This window comes from Pongo abelii, chromosome 1 (genome assembly GCF_028885655.2).
Source record: "Pongo abelii isolate AG06213 chromosome 1, NHGRI_mPonAbe1-v2.0_pri, whole genome shotgun sequence".
NCBI lineage: Eukaryota > Metazoa > Chordata > Mammalia > Primates > Hominidae > Pongo > Pongo abelii.
The window spans coordinates 38,645,517-38,671,059 of record NC_071985.2 but is presented as its reverse complement, the minus strand read 5'-3'; the positions used below and the strand labels follow the sequence as shown (position 1 = coordinate 38,671,059).

The 25,543-nt window shown below is 40.2% G+C and overlaps 1 protein-coding gene and 1 long non-coding RNA gene across 3 annotated transcripts in view; one reads left to right on the top strand and one right to left on the bottom strand.

Moving 5' to 3' along the window:
• Positions 1 to 25,543, bottom strand: part of KCNH1 (potassium voltage-gated channel subfamily H member 1) — a 471,857-nt gene that overhangs the window by 150,742 nt on the left and 295,572 nt on the right. The window lies entirely within an intron of this gene.
• The window catches only part of LOC129048105 (uncharacterized), a 49,337-nt gene continuing 48,557 nt past the window's right edge, over positions 24,764 to 25,543 (top strand). Inside the window, exons 1-2 of the long non-coding RNA XR_008510159.2 lie at positions 24,764 to 25,014; positions 25,321 to 25,429. This is a non-coding gene — a long non-coding RNA (uncharacterized LOC129048105). The remainder of the gene's footprint in view (positions 25,015 to 25,320; positions 25,430 to 25,543) is intronic.

The window sequence follows — 25,543 nt, the reverse complement described above, 5'->3', positions numbered from 1 at the left end:
GTATGTTGTGTAGAGTATTCAACGTTATTCAGGATCTGGCCCCTGCATCTCTCCTGAGGGCAGTGGGACTGACACACGGGGCACTCCAAGTGATCTGATTCCACAAGAACTCTGGTCTAAGAAGGAAACTGGAGTTCTGACTCAGCAAAACAAAATGCCTATCCCCTTTTGCTGACTAGCTTATTCTTCTAAGAAGGCATTCAATAGATATATTTGTTAACCAGCTAAACATCCCTGGGCTCTTTCCTTCCCTGTGTACAGTGCTTTCCCTATGGTAAGTTCTAGTACCAACAATGTCTTGTTTATTACATTCCCAGCACTATTTTTAGGGTCCTTTACAGATTGGTACCCTGTATTGCGGCCAGGCTGGCTGCCTTTTCATGTGCCCCCCTACAGAGTCTATTATCAACAGAGCAGCCAGTGACTCCTTAAAACCTAAGTCAAATCATGTCCCCTCGACTCCCCATGTCACTCAGAATGAAAGCCAAAGTCATGATCCAGAATTCCCTCTGACCTGTCCCCTGCTATCTCTCTAAGACCATCCTTCCACCCTGGCATCCTTGCTGTTACCTAAAGACATCAACCTGCTTTTAGGGCCTTTGCACTGGCTGCTACCTGTACAGGAAGACTCTTACCCCAAATAACTGTATTGCTAACTACATCTCTTTTAAGTCTTGGCTCAACTGAATTTTTTTAAAAGGCTTCTCAAAGAGGTGTAACATTATATTTCACTTTCAATGACCCCTCTGGCATGTGCAATTTCCTTTACCAAGCTCCATGATCCCCAACTCCCCATAGCATTTATTACCTTCTAACAAACCATAAAATTATTCAGTTTATTAATCAATCACATATCCCTTAGAATGTGGGAAGAATTGTTCTAAGCACTTTAGAAATAACTAATACAACTTTTATTATGTGTCTTATCTTCTGATTCCCTCCACTTGAGTATATGTTCCACAAGGGAAAGTCTCTTTGTTATATTCACTAATGTAAATCTGGTGCCTAGACTACTGCCTGGCACCTCAAGAGTGCTTAATAAATATTTATTAATAAATAAATGATTCCCCTACTAGTTCCTTTCACAGAAATATTCTTAAGTTTCCCTTAACCATCTCAAGCTTTAGTGTCTCTCTGTCTTTGAATGGGCCACTCTCTCTCCCTGAAATGCCTTCCCCATCATCTGCCTACAAACTCCTACTCATCCGTTAATTTTGTTCAAGCATCACCTCCCATGAGAAGCTTCCCTTAACCATATGCAGGCATAGTCAAGAGCTCCTTCCTCAGTGAAGCCACATCAAACCAAGGATGCCTTCCTAAAGAAGCCCAGCTCTGGCAAATAAAAGTGTCTGTGTTTGCCTTGCAGGGCCATTTCCCCTGAGGGTCAGGGTAGAGCTGACACCTGACCAGCAAGCACAGGGTGGGGGTTGGAAGATCTCAATAAGACACTTCCCTGGAGCATAATTTGCTCCATCAATCACACAGAATAAACCAGATTCTGTGTCAAATAAGGAGAGAGGAGAGGAAGAAGAAAAGAAACCAGCTGCTCCATCCAAAGGAGCAATTAAAAGATATTCGAAAATAAACAGCAAAGGCAAAAGAAAAATTTTAAGTAGACAATGAGTTCCTATGGAGGGTATGAAAAATGATGAGGTCAGTCCAAGAAAACTGAGTCATTTGGACCATAATCTATCTCCAGTGACTCCAAAGAACTACAAATTTTTCTCTGTCTTCACCTCTTGGAGGGACACAATCCTAACACATTTAATTTATGTCATTTTTCTCCTCTGGTACTCCCAGGAGGTTTGAGAGTGCCATTTAAAAACTCTAAAAGACCAATAAAACTGCCCCAGCTTGGCCAGAGTTGAGGTTCTTATACAGGGCAACATCATTAAGCTTCAATTAAGGAATGTATTTAGGTAACCAGCACTGGTTTTAGATTTCCAGAGATAATTATTTCAGTTTTCAGGCACACTGTCATTAAAAGCTGCTAAAGAGCTTTATAAATACCTACTGATTATGGTCCCTCAATTCTAAGGGACTAAGCATTTGAGAAAGCATGACTTTGTCATAAAGACACCTGCAAACACAGACTTCTCCAAACATATAGGCCAATTACTTGCTTTGTGGCTTATCCAAGGAAAATACTGTTGCCAACTTCTAACTGATGCTTTATTCTGTTTAAGTTCAAGTTATCTTGGCTAACTCAAAGCCTAAATAGGGGTTAAAATACAAAGCCTTTTAATTATCCTCATCAATCATCCATCCAAGTTTATATTCAGAAAATATATTCCCATTTTTAGGTTTCCAGAAATAAAATCTTTTACTAGGCATAATTTCATTGAAAGCTTTTAATGAGTTTTGTAAATTACCATCCTTCCCAAAGAGGGTTCAAATCAGATTAAGATAGACTGAGAAAGGGAGCTGAGATTAGCCTCTGCCAGGTCACCAGCTATTTCCTATCACCAAACAATGGAGGAAGTTGCAAATAGCTATGAATAGATGCCTCAGTAGGCCATCTGGGCCATGGCATAGCAGTTGACATGGGGCAAGCTCATGAGGTCTAATAGCTGCAGAAATCATCTCCTCATACTTCCTCCTACAGCATTCCTAATAGGGTAACCAAGAGTAAATATTTCCCCTCTTAGACAGCCTTCTAACTCTGCTTCCTCTGTTACTGACAAGCTCAGGTGTTGGAAACATTTCCCCTCTAGGTCTTCTCCACTGAACATAACTGCACCTTCTGGAGATACACAGGATGAGTCTGTTTTTTCTCTTCATGAAATTCTTCAAGTACTTAGAGTAATGCTGCTTAATAGAACTTTCTGTAATGATTGAAATGTACTGTATCTATGTGCTGTCCAGTATGGTAACCACTAGCAACACATGGCTCTTGAGTCCTTGAAATGTGCTGGTACAACTGAGGAACAATTTTTTTTATTTTATTTAACTTTAATTAATTTCCATTTAAATAGTTACGTGTGGTTAGTGGCTATTATATTGAATGGTTCATATTTAGGGACATTTCTCATGACCTGTTTGCCAAAAATCTTCCCTTTTTCAGATAAACAGCCCTTGCTTTTAAATAGTTTCTCAAAAAAAAAGAAAATCTTCTAGAATCTTCTCCATGCAATCAGTTCCTCTCTGAATATGTCCCAATTTGCCAAATTCCTATAATGTACTAAAACAGAGACCTCCTGGTAAGGTCTGACCTAAAAGGCTATACTCTCTTATCTGAGCCTGCTTAGATGTTTGAGATCCTCTCCTTAGACCTAACCTAGCCAGTAAGTGGCATACACTGGGCACTCAAGGAATATTTGAAGCTTACGTTAATATTGCAGATATTCTGGTATAACTTGATAAGGCTATTTTCCCAATTCTCCAGAGTCTTTTCAGATCTGCTTTTTAAAATTGCTCTGTTCTGATTTGTTTTGTTGGCTTTGAGAATTTATGCCTCTCCAGAATATCAGTTATTCCTACATTAACGCTGTATATAAATTCATTTTTAAAACTAAACACAAATACTTTAAAAGATAACCAGGATTATTTGGTGTCCATCAGGGAACAGATAACAAAAGGTAACCTCAATAAAAAGTCAATGTTCTCTGCAGGAGAATAAAACTTCTAGGTAAACACCTTCTTTCAGAGATCACAAATGACATCAATCAAAGTCAGAGAAAGTTAAATTCTTTATACTTGACAGAGCAGGACCCGTTTTTCTCACTCACTAGAAGTGTACTAGAAGCCACCTCAGAGAGGGTTGCAGATAGTCTATGCACTGAAATGTCTTATATATTCTACAATTAATCATATATCAGCAAATTACAATGGCTGTACTCGTCTAGACAAGTCATTAAACAGGTGTTGCATTTCTCAAATACATATATATATATAAATTGAATTTGAGAAAGTTAAATAACATTAGAGATGCTTTATCACTATTGCTGATTGTTCTTCAAAGAGCCAGCAGATCCCTAAACATTTAGCTTTAAGTTTTTCTTCTCCTCACACCAGATCATTAATAATCTGTAAACAGTCCCGGGGAAGAACTAAGAGAAGGCTATTTTCAGGAATTTGAGTAAATGCACTTACCTGTAAAGAGTTTTGCAAAGTGAATAATCACTAACAGATCTGAGAATTACTAAATATGATATATTTATAAATCAGGTTTCTTAAAGTAGGGCACACAACCTGAGAATTATTTGAATGCTAAGAATTCATTACAAAGCCACTGCTATAGACTAAAAGTCTGTGTCCCTTGAAAATTCATACATTGAAATCCTAATCCCCACTGTGATGGTATTAAGAGGTAGGGCCTTTGGTAGGTGATTAGGCCATGAGTGCAGAGCCCTTACCAATGGAAGTAGTGCCCTTATAACAGAGACCCCAGAGAGTTCCCTTGTCCCTTTTGCCATGTGAGGACACAGAAAAAAGATGGTGTCTATGAGCCAGAAAGTAGGCCTTCACCAAATGCTGATTCTGATGGTGCCTAGATCTTGTACTCTCCAGCTTCCAGAGCTGTGAGAAATAAATTTCTATTGTTTGCTGTAGTAAACTATAGCTAAGACAGCTACCTTGTATGGCTGACAGAGACACCCTCCCTGCCCCCACTTTGTTGAGCTTCTGTATGAGAGTCATAAAGCCTTCTGAAGATAGGAGAGAACTGGACTGATGATCTTCAGTTGAGTGCCTAAAAACTCACAGAATGCCTTTTATTCCTTCTAATAAGTAATTCTTTACCAAACTTAATGTATGCAAATCCTTTCTGTGTATGTTCAATAAAAATAAATGGCTACATGCTCACATGTAGGCACAAACAAGGTAAGGTCTCTTTCATCTCACTAAGCCTCTGAGTCATCTTGAAAAATCTTTAGCCACAGAGTTCAGTCTCTTATTTTGTGAGACCAAGTATTAATTTTAACACAAAAAGTATAAAGGCCATTAAATATATTCACGTGTGCCAGAACTCCATGAGCTCTAATTAAATTTTAGCCAGAACACTAACCTATATGGATTCAAGGGAAACATTACCTTCTTAACACTTATCCTTTCAAGGAAATATTTTATCTAAATTATGATTATTTCTGATTTAGAATCTTTGCAAGCCTCTACCACTAGGTGCAAGAATGTCTTCCAGGCAGTCTTAGAGACTGTTATACCAGAATGTGGGAGAGAGGGAGGGAGGCAGAAGAGGAAGCCCAGAGTGGTGGAGTAATTTAGACCATAGCAACAGAACCACTCAGTGCCTGTGAAAACCTACATGTAATATAGTTAGACACTTCAGAGAAATTGGATCAAAGTGAAGAGTTAGGGGGAAATACTGATGATCTTAATTGGTTCATTACTCCTAATTTATTTAGAGGTAGGAATAGGATGGAGAAGAGGACAATTGAACAGGGCTTCAGTCCCCAACTGGTTTCTGGCCTCAATGAGAACAACTCCTTATAAAATTTGATTTCTAGGCCTGGCATGGTGGCTCAAGCCTGTAATCCCAGGACTTTGTGAGTACAAGGTAGGCAGATCACTTGAGATCAGGTGTTTGAGACCAGCATGGCCAACATAGTGAAACCCCATCTCTACTAAAAATACAAAAATTAGGTGGGTGTGGTGGTGCACCCCTGTAGTCCCAGCTACTAGGGAGGCTGAACCTGGGAGGCAGAGGTTGCAGTGAACGAAGATTGCACCACTGCACTCCAGCCTGGGCAGCAGAGCGAGTCTCTGTCTCAAAAAAAAAAAAAAAAAAAAAAAAAAAAAAGATTTCTATATTGGGCTTCATGTAACCTTTTGTTTAATAAGATAAATACATTTTGAAAGCCTCTGAGCTAAATGGCCATCCCCCACAGAATTTATGAGGAAGAGAGCAGGGTTTCAATGACAGTGAAGAGGGTAGCTTTGTACTTAGGCATATAGGTAATAGAACTGGAAAGTGCTATTCCTACCTCTAATTATTTGTGCTGAAATCTAATTTAAGAGATTGCACAGAAGTTGTATAACATTATTGAAAGTAATCATTAAGCCTGCCAGGAAATTACCTTAAGTCTCAGAAGAATGCTGATGCACTTTGGCAGAGTCCAAGTGGAGTCATACAAACTTATCATCATCTGTTAATGCCCCTCAATTTACTATAGAGCAAAATGATTCTCCTCCCTCATCTTCCCTGTCCACTTTCTAGCACTTTCCACAAAAACAGGTCTAGACTACAGCCATGCTAAACAGAGACTATCCCCATCAGGAACATGAAAACCATGTATAAGTCACAGCACTTCTGCAGTGAATACCAAGATAAAAAATATATGGCATCTCTCCTCATGGAGCTGGGGTCTCATAGGAGAGAGAGGTACATGAATTGTATAGAAAGACAAAGAAAAGCAAATACTATAAAGATGAGGGAGCAAATGTTCAGCGGTGGCATGGATGGTAGGCAGAAGTACTGGCCGCTGAACCAATAAATAAATCAATTATGCATATCCTGGAGAAGCAGGAAAAGCTGGAACCACTGCTTCAGATCAGGACCCTCATTTCTTTTCTAGACAATTCTAACACCCTCTAAATGTGTCTTCCCTGCTTACTTCATCTATTCTAGCCCATTCTGTACAACATCTGCTTAAAATCCTTCAATGGCTCCCAACCAAACACAGAAGTCAGCACTGCTTACCATGACTTACGATGTTCTTCATGATCTGAATCTTGCCCACCGCTCTGGCTTCATTTCTAAAGAATATGGGGCCTTCCTCAAAGGCTCCATGCCCTCAAATGTATCTGGGCCTTTGCACAAGGTGTTTCTTCTGTCCAGAACATCTTCCTATTCTCAGTCTGCAGTCTGGCTAACTCCCTTCATTCCTGGAGACTCAGCTCCTCTAAAAAGCTTTTCTCGACAGCATCTGGGCTGGGCTAGCCACCCTTCCCCTGTGTTCCCAGAGCTCCCTGTGCTTAGCTCTATTGTAGTATTTGGCACTCTGCTTGCATCTGTCATGATATTTTTATCTGTATTAACTCCCCAAACTCAGATTGTGAATTCCTTAAGGGCAGAACGTTCATTATCTTTGTTATCATCAACGATTAGTGCAGCACCTGGCACATAATAGGGACTCAGCAAATGAGTTCAATAAAATAGCGACCTGAAGATCCATGACAAAGACAGAAAATCAGTAAAAGTAAAGGGGAAAAATGTTAAAACTTTTTCTGTCATTTCTGGCTTGGAAACTAGAATCAAGTCACTTCATTACTCTGAAACTCAGGATTCTTACATGACAACAATGATTAACAGACCACACAAAGTAGTAGGAAGTACAAGAACCTTGGAATCAGCCATCCCTAGGACTGAATCCTTCATCTAGGCAATTATAGGCTATACGATTTAGGGAAAGTCACTTAGCACCCGGATGCCTCAGTGTCCACATGAAAATGGGGATAATAACAGTACCTATCTGATAGAGTTATTTAGAGGGTTAAATGAACTATCACCTTGAAAGCATTTAGAAAAGTGTCTGCCACACTGCAAACTAATTAATAAATGCTAGGTATCGTTGTTATTTTATGAAAATGCTTTGTACAGTTTATAGATTCAATGCTTTTCCTGTTCAACTACCACTGAAATTCTTCACAAAATGAGAAACAACTATTTTAAAATTCACATGGAATCAAAAAAGAGCCCAAATAGCCAAGAAAATCCTAAGCAAAAAGAACAAAGCTGGAAATATCACAGTACTTAACTTCAAACTATCCTACAGGGCTACAGTAACCAAAACAGCTTGGTAGAGGTACAAGAACAGACACATAGACCAGTAGAATAGAATAGAGAACCCAGAAATAGGACCACGCAGCTACAACCATCTGATCTTGGACAAACCTGACAAAAAAACAAGCAATGGGGAAAGTATTCCCTATTTAATAAATGGTGCTAGGAGAACTGGCTAGGCATATGCAGAAAACTAAAACTGGACCCCTTCCTTACACCTTACATAAAAATCAACTAAAGATGGATTAAAAACTTAAATATAAAACTCAAAACTATAAAAAGCCTAGAAGAAAACCTAGGCAATACCATTCAGGACATAGGCATGGGCAAAGATTTCATGATGAAGATACCAAAAGCAACTGCAACAAAAAGCAAAAGTTAACAAATGGGGTCTAATTAAACTAAAGAGCTTCTGCACAGCAAAAGAAACTATCAACAGAGTAAACACAACCTACAGAATGGGAGAACATTTTTGCAATATATCTATCTGACAAAGGTCTAATATCCAGCATCTATAAGAAACTTAAACAAATTTACAAGAGGAAAACAACCCCATTAAAAAGTGGGCAAAGGACATGAACAGACACTTCCCAAAAGAAGACTTCATGTGGCCAAAAAACATATGAAAAAAGCTCAACATCACTGATCATTAGAGAAATGCAAATCAAAACCACAATGAGATACCATCTCACACCAGTCAGAATGGCCATTAAAAAGTCAAACAACAACAGATGCTGGCAGGGTTGCAGAGAAAAAGGAACGCTTTTACATTGCTGGTGGGAGTGTAAATTAGTTCAACCATTGTGGAAGACAGTGTGGAGATTCCTCAAAGACCTAGAGGCAGAAATACCATTTGATCCAGTAATTCCATTACTAAGTATATACCCAAAGGAATATAAGTCATTTTATTATAAAGTCACATGCATGCATATGTTCATTGCAGCAGCATTCACAATAGCAAAGACATGGAATCAACCTGAATGTCCATCAGTGACAGACTGGATAAAAAAAAATGTGGTACATATACACCACGGAACACTATGCAGCCGTTAAAAGGAATGAGATCGTGTGCTTTGCAGGGACACGGATGGAGCTAGCAGTCATTATCTTTAGCAAACTAACACAGGAACAGAAAACCAAATACTACATGTTCTCACTTATAAGTGGGAGTGAAATGATGAGAACACATGGACACATGCTGGGGAACAACAAATACTGGGGCCTGTTGGAGGGTGAGGGGTGGGAAGAGGGAGAGAATCAGGAAGACTAGCTAATGGATGCTGGGCTTAATACTTGAGTGATGGGATGATCTGTGCAGTAAACCACCATGGCACACATGTGCCTGTGTAACAAACCCACACATCCTGCACATGTACCCCTGAACTTAAAAGTTGGAAATTATTTTAAAAAATGCTTTGTAAATTGCCATATAAATGTCTATTTTCTTAAAAATAAAACAGCCTTTTTGAGATTATACTAGGGAAAGTTCCCTGAGGGCTATAGGACAGAAGAACTTTATATCAAATGTGACTCTAGTTTTTAAAGTGATACTCTACTCGATTTCATTTACAAGTATTCTGTGTATCTTTTAAAACTCAAAAGATAGACTTTCAAAGAAAAAACAATTTGTATTCATAGTGGGAAAAGTTGCCTTAGCATTCTTAAGTTGGATTCTATCTTCTCTAGGACAAATGAAGAATCACCTGACCGTCTGTCTAAAGGGAGATCTATCTGGAACAAAGGAATGGCCTAGGACCAATAAGCAATAAGCAAGGACCAATAAGCAAGTTACCCAATGCTGAGTGAGAGAGTGAGAGATAGAGACAGACAGACAGACAGAGACAGACAGAGACAGACAGAGAGAGACAGTCCTGATGTTTTCTGAAATGTTTCTCCAGGAAATACCTGATCATATATTTATTTTTCTCAGTCTATGACAACAGAGGTCAAAGAAAAAATGTCTCTCAACCACAGCATTAACTGCATTAGGGCATTTTTCTTTTGGTAAAGGCAATGTACACACCTCAGATAATAACTGTGGAGCTGTTTTGTTTGTTGCTGTTGTTGTTGCCTTTTGGGTGTTTTTGTTTTTTTAACATGCTAGATCTAAAACAAAACAAAACAAAACCAAACCAAACCAGCAGTTGTTCTCCTGAATGCTTTCAGTCTTTGAGGTGGTTAAATGAAGGGCCAAGAAAAGAAAATATATCATGAGGCAAAAGAAAGCAAAAAACCAAGGAAAGAAACCATGAGGAACAGCTGACTGGGGCTGCTTCGCAACAGTTATTTGCATACATGCCTGCGGCAGGCAGGAGGGGGGCATTTGTGTGAAGGGAACCTGTGTGAACAGTGTCAAGCCTCTCCTCTGGATCCCATCAGGAGAGGGCAAAATGGAAATAATAATATCCCACCAGGTGGACCTGGAATTAAATACTTGGAAGAACGCACTTTGAGCATTTTGCAAAGCGGGGTTGCAAAAGCAAGCTTGGAGTCTTCTCTAGAGATGTTGAAGGGAAGCTAAATTTGTTTTCAAGGGATAGCCTGCATTAGTAGTTTTCAGCTTTCTGTGGAAGTTATCATTTCAGACACAAAAAGGCCCCTCAAGTCACCCAAGCTACAATTGCTTCCCTGCTACCGTTAAAATAACAAAACTCAAACAAATCACAAGCTCACCAAAACTATCAGGAGGAATGATGGTGTAGTTTACACTGTTGGTGATCAGACTTCACTAACAAGGTCAAACTGGTGGATTTGAATCTTGTATGGACCTGTTGCTTTTCTCCTCACAGACAGACACCAGGCCAGCTGTCCCACAAATGTGGGCCAGTAGACAGGACAGAGATGGGGCAAAACAGAGCAGTAGCCTCTGCAAAAACTTGTTCCTCCTACTTTAAAAAACAACTCAAAACCTGAACCCCAAAAATGGTCAGTCGGTAATGGACAACAAATGAAGCTGCTTCCTGTTAAATACCCTTTAACTATTTAAGGGAATCACTAGTTTATGCCTTTTCCTCTTCCAAAGTGGATACTCTCATCACAGTTCCATGCTTTGTCATTTATGCCTGTCTTCTTCTAAAAGGAAGCCATGCTGGTTCAATATCCTATTAATACCATAAAAGGCCAGCCTTCAAGGCCCCCTGTAAGATCCAGTGGACTATAAGCTATCAACTAGTTCCTTCTAGCCTTGCGTTTCTGGGATCCTCTACGTTTTCAAGAAAACCATCAGAGAATGGGAAGTTTATTTTACTCCCTGCACAGCAAATGCTGAATTTTAGAATATGATTCAGGCTGGGAAAAATAATTAATTGTGAAATGATAACTTCTACTCCTATATAGCTAGATTAAATGTAGATATTCTTAAAACTACTTAAGAAATTGACATGTTTCTCTCAGCCACCCATGGTGATAACTTTATAGGACTTGGGACATGGGAAAACGTAACAGGCCCATGCAGATCCAAAGTCTTGAAACTATATGGGAATAATCACTATTATTATACCCCAAGGCTTCTATACTCTCTTATTTTAACATGGGGAAAACTGTTCACTATTAGGTTTTTCACCTGTGTATATATATAGGATCTGTCTTCTTTTCTAAGGACCAATGAACCCTAATAAATTATGATCCTAATGAATTGCTAATACTACTGGACTAAAGCAGTAGGGGACCAGGGACAGAGACTTGGTGTTGTCTTTCAATCCCATGCACACTCTGGAGGGGACAAAGAAATATATGTGGGAAAACACAGTGTGAGAGAATCCTGAAAACTTCTGACAAGCAGGTTTTTAAGTGGCTATAACATGAGCTCCTTCTTCAACAAAATTTCCCCAAATGAATACCCATTGAGTGCTCTCATTCCACTTACTGTAGGCTCTGGTGATAAACACTGACCCAACACACACCTACTCAGTGAATCTGATGTACTTGCAAATTTGGCTTTTCCCCACCAGCTCTGGATTTTCCATTTGCTCTGTTAGCCAAAAATAGCACCAGGGCACAAGAACATGTTGCTTACCTCCCCTACCATGGTCGTGGAAGCTCACCGACAATCACATAAGGTCTTAGTTATTTTAATAAGACATGAAATTATTCCTTTGAAATAAGAATACTCTGCAGCATAGAGTAATAAAACCCAAAATATAACAAGTGTTATCTTAAAAAATCAAACTCTTTATTTAGAGACACGAAAAGGGTTTTTCTAGGTTGGCAGATAGACAGGGAACACAGATGGTGAGAGACTGTGCTAACAAATGGACTAGATAAAAAAATAACCATTACATGCTAGTCAAAGGTACAATGATTTAATAAGCCGGGGATGTTAGGGGAATTTAAACTCAACTGACATCTACTGACTGGTTACTAAGTGTGGGGCACAGGGTTAGATCCTTTAATCATGGCATAGCATTTATTACTCATACCCGTGTGTGGTGTTACTATTTTCAGATTTCAGGTGATAAAACAGCTGAGTTTTAAGGAAAGCAGGCTGAAAATCCCCTCAGTGATGATGAGGTTGGCAACTCTAATAGACCCACATTCTAGATCATTAGTGCAAGAGTGGTCTCTAGCATCTTAACCCACATGCAGTCCTTTTTACCACTGGCATTACTGGCCTTCTATAACAAGCCCTATAGCTAAAGTTTTTTTTCAGTGATGGAAGTTAATTTGCACTGAGCAACCAGTACCATCTTCTCTGTCCCATCTTGTGAATAACAGCATACATCTGTGAGACAGTTTGCTACAAGAACTCTAAGGAGGCTTTGTTTCCCATCTGGGAGATGGATGCCCCACCACCCACATTTCCTCATTCGTTACATATATTAACAAGCCAATAAGCCAAAGTTACAGAGAAAGTAGTCTTTCCTCTAAAATGTCCTTGGTGAAAGAAATAAGGAATGTGACCGCAAATCATTCAAAGTCATCTAATACGGATCCATTACAAGACCTGCAGAAGGTAGAGAAAGCTCTCTTAGCGGAAGCAAGAAAAAGGAATGATATTGCATTGGATCAACTAGTGCATAGCTCTGCTGCTTAGGTTGAGTTAATGTGCTTCCAAGAAACATGGGAGCAGCATTTCTAGACCACTGGACCATTCTGATAAACCATTAATGATACTAACAGTGATTGGCGCTCTATATGCTGAGCAATCACCCAGAAAATAGCCCCCCTGGAATATCCTATTGTATAATTTATTAAGAAAGTAACCACTAATATGTTTAGCTCTTCAGAAGGTGGAAGAAGCAGGCTATTTGGCAAACGTTTGCACTCTCCCATTCTGGCTGAATGCTGATCTTTCTATGCTGTAACTCTACTCTGGTATCGGTTATCACTAGGGTTTTGGGTTGGAATTCTCTTCTCTTCGAAATCAAATCTCCCAACACCTGACATACTAGGGCTAAACTGCCCTAAGTGGACATTGAGGTAGGGAGGTCAAGGCTAATTAAAAACAACCAAATGGTACACAGTATTTACCAGAGGTCACAGGATCATGTCTATTTAATGCATGTTTGTGTAGAAAGGAGCACAGCATTAATATTCACATTTACTATCAGAGGTTGAGGCCAACTGTTTGTTATTTGTAATAACATTTTGTTTTAGAAACACAGCTACCAGTGTCATCTAGTTCATCTCTTACAGCACAGATAGACTAAGAAGATGACTTGTCTTTATCTCTACCTCACATACAACTCTGCTTCAGAAACAGTCAGCTGCCTCGTCCAGGTGAATAGCAATTGACTCTGAGTAAGAAGGGCTTAGGAGTTGGTATGGCTTACTGTCAATATATCAACTAATAATTTTTTTCCCAAAGATGCTGATTTACTGATGAGACCAAAAAGAAGGACTTCTGTCATGGCCCATATTTATCAATAGCCTTCAGCAGCATCTGGTGCCCTCAGGGATTTCCAGCAAGCCAAGTTACAATTCCTTTTTTGGTTTGGCTGGATTTTCAGTAAAAACAACCTGCTGGGTCAAGGGAAAAAACACCTTGGTGATAAATAAGACACTGTATGTAAAAGTTTCTAACACTGTGCCCGGCATAAAACTGGCATTCAAATAGGTTTCTTCTGGCCAGGTGCAGTGGCTCATGCCTGTAATCCCAGCATTTTGGGAGGCCAAGGCAGGTGGATCACGAGGTCAAGAGATCGAGACCATCCTGGCCAACATGGTGAAACCCTGTCTCTACTAAAAATACCAAAAAAATTAGCTGGGCATGGTGGTGCACGCCTGTAATCCCAGCTACTCAGGAGGCTGAGGCAGGAGAATCGCTTGAACCCGAAAGGCGGAGGTTGCAGTGAGCCGAGATCTTGCCATTGCACTCCAGCCTGGCGACAGAGCAAGACTCCGTCTCAAAAAAGTAAATAAATAAACAAATGGGTTTCTTCCTTTCTTCCATCTCTCTTCTTTCATGAAGATTGTTGTTTTCTTTATTTTAATAATACAGTAAGATGGATGGGAATGGGAAGACCTGCAAAGCATTTGTATGGGCTAGCATTTGTTGTACCTGGAAAACAAGTTTAGAAGTCACTGGAGTTACCATCATGGATTTTCCAAACTATGTCTCTACCTGTTTGATTCAACTTAACAAACATTTATTAAGTATGCATTATATGTCAGAACCGTGCTGGGGATATATGAATAAAATACAAGGATTCTGCTCCATGTGCTCATAATACCACAAGGAAGCAGCTTCCAGATGCACATTCGGAGGGATGCAGGGAAGAAAAATGAGTGAATGCCTGCTCTCCAGGACAAGAGTTTAATTAATATAACTGAAGCATAATGAGACTAATTGTAGCATGTAGATACTGCCAATTAACCAACAAATGCCCAATTTCCCCACAAATTTAAAGATTACAGCCTTTTTAATTATTGGAGGAGGGCAAAAGTCAGTGTCAACAAGAAAAGCAAGTTCTTTCCATATTGTTTACAGAGAGGTCAAAAGATAGCTCTGCCCCTTGAAATCTTCATATAAGCACTAGATCTAAAAGTAAAGTGTGGCCAGGTGTGGTAGCTCATGCCTGCAGTCCCGGCACTTTGGGAGGCCGAGACGGGCAGATCGCTTGAGGCCAGGAGTTTGAGACCAGCCTGGCCAACATGTTGAAACCCCGTCTCTACTTCTCTACTAAAAATACAAAAAATTAGCCAGGTGTGGTGGCGGGTACCTGTAATCCCAGCTACTTGGGAGGCTGAGGCAGGAGAATAGCTTGAGCCCAGGAGGGAGAGGTTGCAGTGGGCCAAGGTCATACACTGCACTCTAGCCTGGGCAACAGAGCAAGACTCCGTCTCTAAATAAATAAATAAATGCAAGGTTACAAAAATCTCATCACTTATGTGCAGAATAACACTTAATCCAAAAGCTAAAACAACCTGTTGTTTGTGTCATGGCTAAAGAATGAACAAGGTCAACAGCAAAGAAGTACAAAAAATACCTCTATTAATTAGGGTCACGTATTTCCACTGTAAATCCTAATCACTGGTTAGAAGTGAAGTTTCATTAACGTCATTAGTGCCTATCAGGAAATTATAATATACTTACACTTAAATGTCATATTCTAATACTTCCCACAGGGACCTAAATTAAGTCACGTTTCCATGCAATAGTTCTTGTAATACATAAATCTATCATCCTCTTTTCTGTGTTTTTTTTTTAAGAAATTTCTTAGCATCTCCCTCATGACCAAAATTATCATGAGCAAAACTAGATAGAATATAACCATTCCCCTAGCTCTAAGTGTGCAGGTCAGAGATGAAGAGTGGAAGACTGAAAGGGTGGGCCAGATCTTGGAAGGCAACTGTCCTTTAAGGTGAAAAACAGTGATAAATGCTGAGAAATCTCAACCTTAAGTGCGTTGAAAGTTGATAATGTCCATCTATGTCGTGAACAATTTGTGAAACAGGACTGTCAAAGAGAGTTATAGGTTCTTGGAAGTAAGAGGCTACATCTTATGAATCTTAATACCTTCTAGATAGTTAAAGATACTGTCTTATAGATAGTAATACCCTATAGGTAGTAGACATTCAATAAATGTTGTCTGAATTATGTTACTCAACATACCATATTTCTTTCCTGTCATTTTACAATTTAGAAAATGATCTGACACTGAGAATTGGGCACGTGAACCATACAAATCTGCCAATGCTCACATTTCTCTTACTGACTGGTTGGTCACATGGCTACTTTCCCCGACCCTTGTCTTTATAAATTCAATTCAATTTAATTTGCATTTGAGTTGAGTTCTGTCAAGACTCAATAGTCCATGTTAACAACCCACGTTCTAGATCATTAGTGCAAGAGTGGTCTCTAGCGTCCCACCCACATGCAGTCCTTTATATCACTGACATTACTGGCCTTCTATAATAAGCCCTATAACTAAAGTTGTTTTTTTCAGTGATGGAAGTTAATTTGCACTGAGCCATAAGTACCATCTTCTCTGTCACATCTTTTGAATAACAGCATAAATCTGTGAGATAGTTGGTCAAGATACAATCTTGGTCATGTGACATTTTTCTGTATGAAAAACAAATTAGGTTCTTATGAGGCCCAAGCATGAAATTTTGGCTTCATAATAATATCCCATATATTTGACTTCATAATAACATCTTACCAACTGGGCCCCCATTTCCATTTTTTTCTACTTTATGATTCTTCTCAAATAAACTACAGATTCCTTAATTGCATGTGTGGCAGAGCACATTATTAGGTGTTATAGAGGTTACAAAAGTAAAGAGTTAAGTGTCTTAGACCTTAAAAAGCTTAGAGTATAGCAGAGAAAGAAATGTACACAACTAATTACAATTCAAGGCAAAGTAAAATAACTTTAAGAGAAAAAAAAGATTAAGTAGTACACTAAAAGGCAATGCAAGATTACTTCTAGATAGAAGGATATCAACTGCTTCTTTAAAGATGTGAGCATTGGAACCTGGCCTTACACATATACATACATATGTGTGTGTGTATTATGTGCACATATTAAAATATACGTATACTTGTACAGAATCCTATAAACATTCTACTATATGGATACAATTCAGACAAAATTAAAAACAACAGAATTCCCTCTAAGAATTTCTGTAAGGATTCATTTGGATTACCATTGCGTCCTTGGAGGATTTGAATTAGAATAGGGTTTGTCAAACCATGGTTTTAAGCCATGAGCCTTTTTTTTTTTTTTTTTTTTTTTTTTTTTGAGACGGAGTTTTGCTCTTGTTTGCCCAGGCTGGAGTTCAATGGCGTGATCTCAGCTCCCCGCAACCTCTGCCTCCCAGGTTCAAGTGATTCTCATGCCTCAGCCTCCCGGGTAGCTGAGATTACAGGCATGCACCACCACACCTGGCTAATTTTGTATTTTTACCAGAGACGGTGTTTCTCCATGTTGGTTAGGCTGGTCTTGAACTCCTGACCTCAGGTGATCCTCTCACCTCAGCCTCCCAAAGTGCTGCGATTACAGGCATGAGCCACTGCACCCAGCTGCCATGAGCCTTTTAATCAAGCAACAATTTAAATAGAAGTTCAATATGTAAAACAAAGAATAGCTACTCAGGTGGGAGAGGAAGGAGCTCCATCTACCCCACCCCTTTCCCAAACTTGCCCACCGCCCAGGGTGGAAACTCCTTGACAAGATGACCAATAAATCCCTTCCTGCTGTGACTGTCTGTGATTTAAGTATAAGTCCATGGAGCACATGGTAAACCACAGCACTGTGTGTCTTAGAAGGAACAACATATTATATGAGCCTTGGGATCTTCCCTGGGGAGCGTTCCCTGTATTTAGGGGAGGAAGCTGAACATGTGTGAGAAGAAGCAAAGCAAAGCACTTGTTTAAGTGCCTGCCCTAGGAAGAAAGCTTTCAAAAAAGGAAAAAAAGTCAAGGAAGACATCACAGAAGGAGAAAAGAGAACATGAGCTGTGAAAGACACTGATTAGCAGGAAGAGATAAAGCAAATAATTAATTTTTATCTAAAAACATTTGGGGCCAGGTGCGGTGGCTCAGGCCTGTAATCCCATCCTTTTGGGAGGCTGAGGTGGGTGGATCACTTGAGGTCAGGATTTAAGACCAGCCTAGCCAACATGGCGAAACCCAGTCTCTACTAAAGAAAAAAAAATACCAAAAAAAAGTAGCTGGGCATGGTGGCACGCACCTATAGCTCCAGCTACTCGAGAGGCTGAGGCATGAGAATCACTTGAACACGGGAGGTGAAGGTTGCAGTGAGCCGAGATCCTGTCACCATTCTCCAGCCTGGATGACAGAGTGAGACTCTGTCTCAAAAAGAAAAAATTAAAAAAAAATAACCACTTGGATCTGTGTTAAATGCAGAACCCAGAAATTAACTGCTGAATCCAAAGGGGGCTTTGGAGATGTGCAGGCCTATCACTCCTCCCACAGTTGTGCTAGCTTGGCCTTGGCAAAGCAAGAACTCTGGAGGGACTTTGGGGCACCAGCTCAGGCCTGACGCAGCAGTCTCAATAGCAAGCCAAGAGGCAGAACAATGCCACTCTAACATCATGATTCACAATGAGTGAAAGCCACAATAAAGCTTTTCATCAGAGGAAAGGGAAAATAGGCTTTGTTTATCAGCATCCTGTGGGGGGATCAAAAGCCTACTTTCTAGAGCTTGTTCCAGATGTCTCTTCTACCTCTTTAGAGCCTACTGGCCTCCAACAGCCATGCTCAGTATCTCTCATTTCATGCACAAAAAGGTCATTTCAGGCACAGCAAGAGAGCAGGCAGCTCTCTGCATTCTCATGCTGCCAAATCAACCTTCTCACTCACCTAAAGGGCTGTTCAATATTTGTCTTCATGGCCCACGTATCCTCAGAAGACAAAGCCATGTGCTGTCTGCTCTGGGACACAGAAAAAGGAGTCAATCCAGCCTTCTCTCTGAGTTGACTAAATCATGCTAAATGATTCTCTCTGGTCACAGCACTGCCAGCCTTTGGAAAGCAATGATTCCTGAGCCCAAGAAGCTCCCAACTAATAGAGAACATGTTGTTGTCTCCCTCAAAATGTTCTTGGTTTAGTGTGTCTGGGTTTCTTGTTCTTTCACTTTCTCACTTTTTGAGCTAAGACATAACTACTACAGCCAAAATAACCTACTTCTATCATCCCAACAGTGTGGCAGGAAAGCTATGTTCTTAAAATAAAAGTTACATGACACTGTAAGGTGAAGCAACACTGGATTTGAGAGTCAGGAACTAGATTAGTGTCATACCTTTGCTATTCACTAGGTGGGTAACTTTGAGAAGTCACATTAACTCTCTGACCTTTAGTTTCATCAATTGGAGATACACCTATTCAAAAATCAATAAATACCATCATGTGTCACTTAACAATAAGATACAGTTTGAGAAATACATTTTTAGGTGATCCCATCCTTGTGTGAGCATCACAGAGTATACTCATATGAACCTAGATGGGATACCTACTATAATCCCAGGCTATATGGTATAGCCTGTTGCTCCTAGGCTACAAACCTGTACGCCTTGTTACTGTCCTAAATGCTGTAAGCTATAATAACATGATGGTAAGTATCTGGGTATCTACAAATACCTAAATATAGAAAAGACACCGTAAAAATATGGTATTATAACATTTGGGAACCACCATCCTTTACGCAGTTTGTTGTTGAGTGAAATGTTATGTGGCACATGACTATTTACTGAGTCCCTGCCTACTACTACATGCCAGGAATCATGCTAAATGCTAAGGATATTCTGGTGAGCAAATCAGACTTGGCCTTTGCCCCCACACAGTTTAAAGACTAACAGAAGAGAAAGAGAGTAAATAAGGAAACAAATATATATTTACAAATTAGAAGTGTTTGGAAGAATAAAAAAACAATGTGCTTAGAAAGAAAGCATGATGGAGAATGAGGCTTTTTCCCTCTGGAGGTACAGAAGGCATCTCTAAGGGGAGTATGTGTGAGGGAGGAGGAAAACCCATCAGAGAAAACAGTGGAGAAGGGGGATTCCAGGCTGAAGGAACATCACAGGCAAAGGCCCAGAGGGAAGGAGGGGCTTGGCATGTTCAAAAGCTCAAAGAAGCTCAAGTGTTTGGAGCTGGGAGCTTGGGAAGCAAGAGGAGGTAGTGTGAGAGAAGGCTGGAGAGGGAGCAGCCAAGCAAAGTAACTAAGTCCTGCAAAGCTGCAGTGCTGTGCCTAGCACATAGTAGGCCCTCAGTCAACATGGGCTGCATGCAAAGGTTTTCTTTGACCAGGAGAGTAAATTTTAAATTTTAATGAACCTAAATGACTTCTAGGAAGCCTTCTATTTTAATGATTCTAGTCCCCAGATTGCTGAGGAAAAAAATTTTAAAGAGTCCCTTGTGCTTTGTGAACCACAAAATAAACAAAACCCCTGTAGAATGAGAATTTCACACTTAGAGCCCCTACCTCATCCACCAAAGACAAGGATGCACTATTTAAATAATATTTAGGCAAACATGCTTGGCCCAAGGGAAACAATATGTGCTTCTAAAGCTACAAACATTATGTAGGTTACAGGTTAAAATCATTTCATGGTTCCCTTTCTTTCATGAACAAACACTAGCTTTACTAATCAAGAAAAGATGTTAGAATTTCTTAGATATCCCATTAAAAAGACCATACAGCCAAAGGCAATGTGGAAATTCTAGGCACAACTACGCCATCTGTTTATGCTCAAAAGATGAGTTTCACATCACATCTTATCTGAGTGGTATGTCCTCTTTTGGGGCCCCTGTCTTCTATTCTTTCCCTAGTTCCAACATTTCCATCACGTGCTAGCTTTTCCAGTGGAAATCAAGCATGAATATAAGGCCACTCAAAAGCTCTACTGAAAAACCACTATAATGTTCATTTTTCCATGATAATGTTTGGCGGCTATGGTAAAAAAGTGCAAGAGATCTGGAGTGAGACAGAGCTGGATTCAACCCCTAGCTCTGTCACTTACTGGCCATGTAAACTTTTGTTCCTTTTTGAGTCTCAGTTTCTTTTTCTGTCAAGCAGAGATAACACCTACCTGGTAGGGCCCCTGTGGCTTAAAAGAGATCACATCTAAAGCCCCTTGCCCACGGTATGGAGCACAGTAGGCACAAAATAACAGAAAGCCAGGTTTGGAAGGTGGCCCAAGTTTGAGATGCAGCAAAGTCCTTGTAGCCAGGACTGCTCTCCAGAGGCTTGGCCACTGAGGCAGATGATAAACAGAGAGAGCTGGAGCTTGTCATGAGAGGCCAACCCTGCTGACTCAACAGTGCCAGAAACTTTCCAATGGACCTCAAATCCCCCAAGGAACTCTGTCCTACAGGAGGACCCAGGGCTCCTGGTGGGCAAGTGCATTCCTCCCCAGGGACAAGGGCACTCTACAGAGCCCAGGCCCAGCCTGATTGGGTGCAACTAACCAGAGAAGCATTTGCCTTTAAGAGCTTCAAAAGCCACAATTGCCCCTAGCCCAGGGTCAGAGAAACACAATCCTTGGAAGATTTATCAGGTCTTGCCAGGACACTGGCTTGCATCTTTCTTGCCAAATGGATCCATTGTTAGTCCTGTCTTTCTGATCAATACCTTTGTCTAAATTCCGCCGACAGACCCAAACTGTCCTGGTTCAAGTCAGCCCAGTTCTCCTCTGCCTCTTGTGAATTCTTTGTTGAGCATTTTCAATTCTTCTTCTAGGAGACTGATGACTCCAAATCAGGTGACATTTTAATATGCCTAGCAGTAAAAGCATTTATCTAAGCCAAAAAAAAAAAATGAAACCAAAGTCTTATCTACTGGCATAATGTGTTTATCTCGATGAGTTTTGTCACATAAATGAAATAAAAGAGGGCCAAAAATCATGTTATTCCGGAAACATTCTTCCCCTAATATTTATAATGCTATGTTAAGTAGGAAAAATTCAGCAAATGATTCATTTAGAGAAAAGGAGCCTTTATATTTGGAATCTACCCGTTAACTTAAAAACCACAAATCTTGTTTTATACAATAATGTATTCCTCCTCCCAATCTCAATATATTATCAAGTCATAATGAGAAAGTTTATATCTCATTTCACAGAATAACAAAAATAGAAGGGGTATCCCCTCAATGTATAAATGAGGAAACTGGGACTCAGAGAACAAATTGCTTCAGATTAATTCAGCTAGTCCAAGAAAAGGGATGAATAATCAAAGCCTAATTCCAATATGGTCAAAAATAAGAAAATAGAGAAAGGTACCTGGAAAATCTACAACCAAAGGCACAACCTCCCAAAACCTGAATCTACAGAGCCACCCTTTACCCATGGCAGCTTTGGGAGCATCTCTGAAGAGCAGATTAAGAAATGTGGCAGAGCTTATGTCTGAAAGGTTTAGAGACCAGGATGGCAAGTGGTAGCTGTCCACCAGTTACAACCAGTAACAAGCAGGGGCATCATCCACCTAGGGCTGGCCCATCAAAGGTGTGGGCATTGTGGCCATGGTTACAGGGACCACCTGAAGAGAAGGGAGAAGTCCAGACTCCAGGTGTCTGTCAATTTTTAGGATATGGTCTTGACTATATTCTCCTCCTATAGGCTGAGAACTAAACATAAAAGAGAGCAGGTAAGTGTATCAAGAACACAGATTTAGCCAGAGAACGCAAATGTTCTGCTAGCACCATGGAGATGTCATATATGTATAGATACAGAAAACCAGACAATTGACCTTAGCCCTGGTTTGAGCATCATGACAGCCCCTGGGCTGGGAAGTAATAATTCAGACAATAGATGTTTAACTGGTGATAAATGTCTGGGGCTCACTTCTTAGCCTACCCTTTGCAATTTCTTTTTATTCATTTTAACCCAAAATCACCTGCATACAAATGTTTAGTGATGAAGGAAGGTAATGGTATGAGTGTGAGAAAGTTCTGGAAGTCTCCTCCCAAGAGCAATTAGCTAAAGTTTTATCCACTTCAGAACAAGTCCATACCCAGGCCGAAGACATCACCAGTTACAGGCAAAAACACTCATTGACAGCCAGAAGAAGAAACCACAATCAGAGAGAGGGATACTGCAGAAGGGGGATTAAGACACTCACTCTCTCACACAATTTTCTAAGCAAAGAATTTAAAAGACAAGAGACATGAACCCAGCCTTTCTTAAATCCTTTATTATTGACTGTAAGCTTCTAAGCAAAATTGATTTCCCCTGTTCCCAAATAATTCTCCACCCACTCCAGTGGCCAATAGCTCCATCAAAGGTGTAGGCATTGTGGCCATGGCTACAGGGACCACCTGGGGAGAAGAGAGAAGTCCAGGCTGCAGATGTCTGTTGATTTTTAGGAAGTGGCCTTGACCATATTCTCCTTCTTTAGGCTGGGAACTAAACATAAAACATAGAGCAGCTAAGTGTATTAAGAATATAGACTGAGCCAGAGAGCGCAAAGCTGCTCTGCTAGCACCGTGGATAGCGAAGCCCAGTCTCAGTAGGCTCATGTGCTATTTGGGGTCACCTGCCCTCCCCACTCACCTGCTGCCTTTCTATAGCAGAGTGTCACGACTCAGCTGGGAGCGCTGGTGATGGCTTCCCACATAGTCAAGGGGGCTGGACACTGCTATTAATATAGCCCACTTTTCCCCTTAGTACTTTCTCCCTGCAGTGATTCATTCCACCTGCAAGTACTTGAGCTGTACCTGGGTGGCTCGTTTATTTGCAAAGAATAATTTCACAAGCATTTAAAAAAAGTAGGCAATTAGCTTACTCTTAATCTTAATATGCCACCTGGCTAGCAGGTGGTCTCCTGCCCCAAGCAATGATGCAGGCATTCTGAAGGCATCTCTGCCTCTTGCTGTACATGTTACTTTGTCTCCATCACCAAGATGCTTTCAAATGTTCCTCCTTAGAAAATCTCAAGTTCTCAACTGAGCTTGTTATAGAAAAAGAGTTCCAAACCCTTTGGGCAGCTGCCATCTAAAAACTCTGTTTTCCATATTTAGCTAGAGTCCACAGTTTTCACTGAACTCATTCGTAAAGTAAGTATCAACCACTCTTTAGAGAAATTTGCTGGGAGGGATGTTTCATGTAGCACTCCCAAACCAGAGCCCGCCTGGAATAATCCTCACTCACATGATGCCTAAAGAACCAGAAACAGCCCCTGGAAAAAACTTAAACATCGGTTGCTCCTTGCCCTTCAAATGAGCATTAAGGGTAGATTTCTGCTGCTCCTCCCTAACCCCCACCCCAAAACTGTTTCTCCCACTGACTTCTAGGACAGCTTACCTGAAGGGTGAGGTGATGAGAAAGTTGAGCAAGATGAAACATTAAAGCTAAAGAACAGAAATGAAGGCGAGGACATTTGTCCAGCCTCTTCTTCCTCATTCTCCAGCTCTGTCTCTGCCATGTGCATAAAATCACCCATTTGGGCACATTTTTACCCCAGAAGTCTAACTCTTCTCTGTTCAAGCCTTTACAGTGACCACCAGAGAGTACCCCCTCACCCCTACCCTCACGCTAGAACTTCCCATCAAGATAAACTAATCTTGGTAATGGTTCTTACCCAGAGGAGCACATTGGAATCACCGGTAGAGGAGGTGTTTTATATATATGTATATATATATATATACATGTAAAATATATATATATATATGTATACATGTAAAAAATATATATAACCCACTATATATATATATAAAATACTCATGCCTGGTGTTTACTCTGGAGGTGCTCATTTAGTAGCCTATAATGGAGGTCTTGAATCTAAATGTTTTAATAGCATCATGGATAAGTTGGATGCACTCCTAGTTGAGACACTCTAGCTTACAGCCTTCCTGGGGGCTTGTGAGAAATACAAAGCCATGAGCCTACCCCACGCCTACTGTGTTAGAATCTGCATGTTAACAAGACCCTCAGGTGATCTGTATGCACATTAAAATCTGAGAAGCACTGGCTTAGAGCACATACAGGTCAATAGGTTACTGTTCACACCAGCAACTACACGTTTAGTGCTTTATATAATGAAGACTTTACCCTTGTTAAAGGAATTTCACATATCTGGGAGCTTGATCCTACAGAAGCAGAGAATAAATATGGGAGCCTGAGGCCTTACGGGCAATTTAAAAATCACATCATGAGTCATGGGGACAGATGCCTCTTTTGTTTATGCGTAAGGCCAGACCTTAGAATTTTCTTTTTTGAGACAGGTCTTATTCTGTTTCCCAGGCAACAACAGAAGTTTCTGCATGGGAGTGGGGGTGAGGGGGGACTGTCTGGTGGTCACTGTAATGGCTTGAACAGAAAGAAGTCAGGGTGAAAATGTGCCCAAATGGGTGATTTGTCCACATGGCTGAGACAAAGTACAGTGTTGCAATCTTTTTTTTTTCTTAATTATGCATTTTAAATATCAATATGTGCATTTCTTTTTACAGTTATAGATTTTCTCATCTGTTTTAGACAACAGCTTGTAATAGTTTCGAATGCATTAAGATGTTGCTTTCAATTTGAAATATTTTGTGTATACATGTATATAAAAAATAACCCAATGATGACTCATCTGACAGATGTTTAAGATCAATAAAGGCTTATTTTTCAACACGCAGTTAGGAAGAAAGGGAAGCAAGCCAACCTCTCCACACTGTCTTTTTGCTGGCTTGTTTTTGCAGTGGTATCAATAGTGGTTTCTGGAGGGAACAAAGTGACTTCAGCCTATCTAGTTAAGATCAGATACCACAATCAACAAGAGGAGTAGAAGAGATGGGGAAGGGGGCGTGGGTAAGTGTTAAATTTCAATTTTTTAAGTGTGCATTTTGTACTCTTTCTAGGTACAGGATTAAAAACAGGCCAATGAGGAAAAAATTGTTATAATTGTTATAAATTGTTTATATT